The sequence below is a fragment of the Euprymna scolopes genome, chromosome 29 (assembly GCF_053919585.1).
Source record: "Euprymna scolopes isolate OS-2025 chromosome 29, ASM5391958v1, whole genome shotgun sequence".
Taxonomy (NCBI): domain Eukaryota; kingdom Metazoa; phylum Mollusca; class Cephalopoda; order Sepiida; family Sepiolidae; genus Euprymna; species Euprymna scolopes.
Genome location: NC_136510.1, coordinates 96,606,719 through 96,614,062, shown reverse-complemented (window position 1 = coordinate 96,614,062; position 7,344 = coordinate 96,606,719). Strand labels below are relative to the sequence as shown.

The following is a 7,344-nucleotide window of genomic DNA, read 5'->3' as shown; positions in this document are numbered from 1 at the left end:
AATATTAGAAAAACTAAAAAAAAAAAAAACAGATTTGGTTGCTCTGATAATCAACAGCCAATACAAAAAAAAAACAAAAAAAAAACCGTCGCTACGTTCCTTACACATTCTGAGAATTTTTAAACACAGTAATCTTATTATAATTTGTTTTACTGAACGAAAATTGAACAATTTATTTCAAAATGTAGTTGAGAAGCTCACCTATGAAATGTAAAAATTGTTTGAAATTTGGTCGCAAAATGAGTGAGCGGTGAAACTTTAAAGCAGTTTTAAATGAGTAAAACTAACACTTAACCATATATTCAAACACTACCATGTTTAAATGATATGTTCACCTGTCATCCCCCTTTTTTAAAAGATAGATTCAAGCAAGGTCCACACAGTTTTATAATTATATGGATAGATTTGACTATATGACCGATATGACATTGAGTCAACGTTAGTTCATTTAGTACGCTTAAGAAGCAGAGATTTAAAATCTCAGATCAAACATCCAAGTCTTTATAAACTAAATAAAACCAACACGAATTGTAAGATTTTCTTTCGTTTTGTAAAAACAAGGCCGATAGCCATTAGTCACGTGCTCTCGTGTAATGAAAGAATGCGTGAATGTAGGATTGACATGAAATTCTTCAAGATAAACTAAAATGACCGAAAAATGGGCTGAAATGACTTAAATAAATAAAAAGTAAATGACTTAGAATGACTTTAATGAACTTAAGGATGAATTGAATGACCTTAAGAATGACTTGAATGCTTAAAAAATAACTGGAATCCTTCAAACACAACTTAAATGATCTGGAGAATGACTTGAATGGCTTTGACTGGTTGTAAAGTAGGTGATCATTTTACATTAAATTAATACAGAAAAGTGATCCCCCACTTTATATCACAATAAGTACAGCATGTAGTAAGAACAGATACTACACGTTGATCTTGGCCAAAAGGCCAAGAAAAGGGTATTTATTTGTCCCACCACCGAGCAAATGAGGCACAAGGCCAGTTTTTAATGTGAGGAGTGAAGGGGAAATGGGGACCAACTCCCCGCGGAGTAGGGGAGCTGGATAGTGACAATTGGTATTAAGGGTTGCCTCTACATTGACCAAGGTCTTATATGTGGCGTTGCCCCCACATATGGTCTTTGCTTGCAGTATCTGCCGGAACAGATACTACAATTTGATCTTGGCCAAAAGGCAAAAAAAAGCTTAAAAAGCTAAGAACATCATCTATTAACAACAGACCTTTGATCTTAACCAAAAATGCCAAGCACAAAAGTGTTACGGACAGACCGACTACAGACCGACCGACCGACCGACCGACCAACGGAGTGACTTATAGTCGCTTGCACACGGCTAAAAACGTAGAATTAAACTTTGCATAGGTTACTGACTCTCTACATTCTTTATTAGTTAGATAAAAGGAACCACGTATAAAGGGAGAGTCTCTATAGATCAGGATATAGAGGTGAAATAAAGTATCGCAAAAATGAAAATAATATATTAATTGAAGGGAAGGAAACAAACAGAAACCATCACATGTTATTTTATGCAATATGGCAATGGGTAAATCTAATTTTAACAATACTATAAAAAACAAAATTGTGAAAATAATTGTGAAAAAACATCATAAATATCTCTCGAAATAATCACGGAAATAAAAATAAAAATAGACGTATAAATTGCATTTGGTTTAATCCGCTCTATAGATTGATTAGGAATTGAAATGGCCTACACTAGGAAGTACTAGTAAATACTCTCCAAATAAATCTGGCCTAGGCAACCTTTGCAATCTAAAATCATACCATATAATAATATCTAAAGAAAGCCTTCTAAACAAACGACAGGAAGTAATTCAAAACTGTTTACGTAGATCCAAGTATACCTTGTCTCGACAAGAATTGGATTAGAAGCATGGATTAGGTTACAATAAATTTAACCATCAACACATGAAAAATTAAGCATTTTTTCCTTATAAAGATAAATATATTAAATAAGATTTTTAAAAAATTAGCAAACAAGAAGTTGTAAATCACAATAAACCAAATAAAAAAACAAATGTAATAATGTAATGTTAACAAATATTAACACTGGTTATAATCAGATATATATTTAGAAGAGATTAGAAATTGAAATGTGATGATATATTTTGCATAATGTAATATTTAATTCAAATCTGACGTCTAAGAGTTATTAATTGTATTTTATAATTATATGTAAATAATAAATTAAATAAAAAATTAAATATTGGAACTTGAACTATTCTAACAATTGGCCAAATTGCAATATTTGTTGCAAATAAAATAATTTTAATTATAAATAAATAAAAAATAAATGGGAGAGTGTGAAAAGATTAGATTTTGTGTTGTAATGACAAGTTTTAATAATTATAACATAATAAAGTATAAGTACAATTACATTCTCAAGTGTTGATTCAGATGCTTATTTAATTAGTTGAAATAATAAAAAGTATTTAATTAGTTGAAATAATAAAAAGTATTTAATTAGTTAAAATAATAAAAAGTATTTAATTAGTTGAAATAATAAAAAGTATTTTATTAGTTGAAATAATAAAAAGTATTTAATTAGTTGAAATAATAAAAAGTATTTAATTAGTTGAAATAATAAAAAGTATTTAATTAGTTGAAATAATAAAAAGTATTTAATTAGTTGAAATAATAAAATGTATTTAATTAGTTGAAATAATAAAAAGTATTTAATTAGTTGAAATAATAACAAGTATTTAATTAGTTGAAATAATAAAAAGTATTTAATTAGTTGAAATAATAAAAAGTATTTTATTAGTTGAAATAATAAAAAGTATTTAATTAGTTGAAATAATAAAAAGTATTTAATTAGTTGAAATAATAAAAAGTATTTAATTAGTTGAAATAATAAAAAGTATTTAATTAGTTGAAATAATAAAAAGTATTTAATTAGTTGAAATAATAAAAAGTATTTTATTAGTTGAAATAATAAAAAGTATTTAATTAGTTGAAATAATAAAAAGTATTTAATTAGTTGAAATAATAAAAAGTATTTAATTAGTTGAAATAATAAAATGTATTTAATTAGTTGAAATAATAAAAAGTATTTAATTAGTTGAAATAATAAAAAAGTATTTAATTAGTTGAAATAATAAGAAGTATTTAATTAGTTGAAATAATAAAAAGTATTTAATTAGTTGAAATAATAAAAAGTATTTAATTAGTTGAAATAATAAAAAAGTATTTTATTACTTGAAATAATAAAAAGTATTTAATTAGTTGAAATAATAAAAAGTATTTAATTAGTTGAAATAATAAAATGTATTCAATTAGTTGAAATAATAAAAAGTATTTTATTAGTTGAAATAATAAAAAGTATTTAATTAGTTGAAATAATAAAAAGTATTTAATTAGTTGAAATAATAAAATGTATTCAATTAGTTGAAATAATAAAATGTATTCAATTAGTTGAAATAATAAAAAGTATTTAATTAGTTGAAATAATAAAAAGTATTTAATTAGTTGAAATAATTAAAAGTATTTAATTAGTTGAAATAATAAAAAGTATTTTATTAGTTGAAATAATAAAAAGTATTTTATTAGTTGAAATAATAAAAAGTATTTAATTAGTTGAAATAATAAAAAGTATTTAATTAGTTGAAATAATAAAAAGTATTTAATTAGTTGAAATAATAAAAAGTATTTAATTAGTTGAAATAATAAAATGTATTTAATTAGTTGAAATAATAAAAAGTATTTAATTAGTTGAAATAATAAAAAGTATTTAATTAGTTGAAATAATAAAAAGTATTTAATTAGTTGAAATAATAAAAAGTATTTAATTAGTTGAAATAATAAAAAGCATTTAATTAGTTGAAATCATAAAAAGTATTTAATTAGTTGAAATAATAAGAAGTATTTAATTAGTTGAAATAATAAAAAGTATTTAATTAGTTGAAATAATAAAAAGTATTTAATTAGTTGAAATAATAAAAAGTATTTTATTAGTTGAAATAATAAAATGTATTTAATTAGTTGAAATAATAAAAAGTATTTAATTAGTTGAAATAATAAAAAAGTATTTAATTAGTTGAAATAATAAAAAGTATTTAATTAGTTGAAATAATAAAAAGTATTTAATTAGTTGAAATAATAAAATGTATTTAATTAGTTGAAATAATAAAAAGTATTTAATTAGTTGAAATAATAAAAAGTATTTAATTAGTTGAAATAATAAAAAGTATTTAATTAGTTGAAATAATAAAAAGTATTTAATTAGTTGAAATAATAAAAAGTATTTAATTAGTTGAAATAATAAAAAGTATTTAATTAGTTGAAATAATTAAAAGTATTTAATTAGTTGAAATAATAAAAAGTATTTAATTAGTTGAAATAATAAAATGTATTTAATTAGTTGAAATAATAAAAAGTATTTAATTAGTTGAAATAATAAAAAGTATTTAATTAGTTGAAATAATAAAAAGTATTTAATTAGTTGAAATAATAAAAAGTATTTTATTAGTTGAAATAATAAAAAGTATTTAATTAGTTGAAATAATAAAAAGTATTTAATTAGTTGAAATAATAAAAAGTATTTAATTAGTTGAAATAATAAAAAGTATTTAATTAGTTGAAATAATAAAAAGTATTTAATTAGTTGAAATCATAAAAAGTATTTAATTAGTTGAAATAATATAAAGTATTTAATTAGTTGAAATAATAAAAAGAATGTAATTAGTTGAAATAATAAAAAGTATTTAATTAGTTGAAATAATAAAAAGTATTTAAATAGTTGAAATAATAAAATGTATTCAATTAGTTGAAATAATAAAATGTATTTAATTAGTTGAAATAATAAGAAGTATTTAATTAGTTGAAATAATAAAAAGTATTTAATTAGTTGAAATAATAAAAAGTATTTAATTAGTTGAAATAATATAAAGTATTTAATTAGTTGAAATAATAAAAAGTATTTAATTAGTTGAAATAATAAAAAGTATTTAATTAGTTGAAATAATAAAAAGTATTTAATTAGTTTAAATAATAAAAAGTATTTAATTAGTTGAAATAATAAAAAGTATTTAATTAGTTGAAATAATAAAAAGTATTTAATTAGTTGAAATAATAAAAAGTATTTAATTAGTTGAAATAATAAAAAGTATTTAATTAGTTGAAATAATAAAAAGTATTTAATTAGTTGAAATAATAAAATGTATTTAATTAGTTGAAATAATAAAAAGTATTTAATTAGTTGAAATAATAAAAAGTATTTAATTAGTTGAAATAATAAAAAGTATTTAATTAGTTGAAATAATAAAAAGTATTTTATTAGTTGAAATAATAAAAAGTATTTAATTAGTTGAAATAATAAAAAGTATTTAATTAGTTGAAATAATAAAAAGTATTTAATTAGTTGAAATAATAAAAAGTATTTAATTAGTTGAAATAATAAAAAGTATTTAATTAGTTGAAATCATAAAAAGTATTTAATTAGTTGAAATAATATAAAGTATTTAATTAGTTGAAATAATAAAAAGAATTTAATTAGTTGAAATAATAAAAAGTATTTAATTAGTTGAAATAATAAAAAGTATTTAAATAGTTGAAATAATAAAATGTATTCAATTAGTTGAAATAATAAAATGTATTTAATTAGTTGAAATAATAAGAAGTATTTAATTAGTTGAAATAATAAAAAGTATTTAATTAGTTGAAATAATAAAAAGTATTTAATTAGTTGAAATAATATAAAGTATTTAATTAGTTGAAATAATAAAAAGTATTTAATTAGTTGAAATAATAAAAAGTATTTAATTAGTTGAAATAATAAAAACTATTTAATTAGTTGAAATAATAAAAAGTATTTAATTAGTTGAAATAATAAAAACTATTTAATTAGTTGAAATAATAAAAAGTTGTTAATTAGTTAAAAAATTTAAAAAAATATGTAATTAGTTGAAATAATAAAAAGTATTTAATTAGTTAAAATAATAAAAAGTATCTAATTAGTTGAAATAAAATAGTATTTAATTAGTTGAAATAAGAAAAACTATTTATTTAGTTGAATCATTAAAAAGTATTTAATTAGTTTTAATAATAAAATGTATTTAATTAATTGAAAAAATAAAAACTATTTAATTAGCTGAAAAAATAAAAAGTATTTAATTAGTTGACATAATAAAAAGTATTTAATAAATTAAAAAAATAAAAAGTATTTAATTAGTTGAAACAATAAAAAGTTCTAATTAGTTGAAATAATAAAAAGTATTTAATTAGTTGAAATAATAAAAAAGTATTTAATTAGTTGAAATAATAAAAAGCATTTAAATCATAAAAAGTATTTAAATAGTTGAAATAATAAAAAGTATTTAATTAGTTGAAATAATAAAAAGCATTTAATTAGTTGAAATAAGAAAGTCTTATATGATTGGTGCATTGACCCAAATAAATAAACCAAATGTGATAAAAGGAAAATTATACGTAAATAATAAATTAAATAATAAATTAAATAATAAATTAAATATTGGACCTTAACTATTCTAACAATAGTCAAATTGCAATATTTGGTCAAATTGCAATATTGGTTTCAAATAAAATAATTTTTGATTTAAATAAAAAAAGTAAATGAGAGAGTGTGAAAAGATTATATTTCGTGTTGTATTGACAGTTTTTAATAATTATAATATAATAAGGTATAAGTACAATTTAATTCTCGAGTGTTGATTTATATACGTTATTATTTATTTAGTTTTAATAATAAGAAGTATTTAGCTTGTTGAAATAAGAAGGTATTATTAGTAAAAATAATAGATATACAAACATTAGTTATAATGGAATAAATTTGAACATGAAATAGAGTAGCATAATTTTTTTTTACATTAATTAGACATTAATAATTTTATTTTGGAATTAAACTATCAAATTGATATACGAAATTTAAGGTGTGGAGCTTCAAATATTCTAACTGTTAATCTAATTGCAATATTTAAACATATTAAAAATTAGTTTATATTAAAATTTCCAATTATAAATAAACAAAAATAGTAAATGGAAGGATAGGAGAATATAGTTTAATAATAAATTTTTATATGATTGCGGTATTTTTAAACACAAATCCAAGTGGAAATAGAATTTATTCAAGTTAAATAATAAAAAAGGAGAACGCGAAAAACAATTGTACTAAACAATTTAACTCGTTTAGGAAATTATTATTAATACTTGATTGAAGGATATTTGAATATGACATTTACAGATGAAAAAATGTTAATTTTTAAAATAAAACTTTCTAAATAATTAAATTAAAATAAATAGATAAATAAAATAAATAAAAAAATATAATTAAGCAAATAAAATTAAATTTT

General features: G+C 18.8%; 1 pseudogene; it reads right to left on the bottom strand.

Moving 5' to 3' along the window:
- Positions 1-834: 834 nt before the first annotated feature.
- On the bottom strand, positions 835-961 carry LOC145252959 (U2 spliceosomal RNA; annotated as a pseudogene).
- Positions 962-7,344: the final 6,383 nt, after the last annotated feature.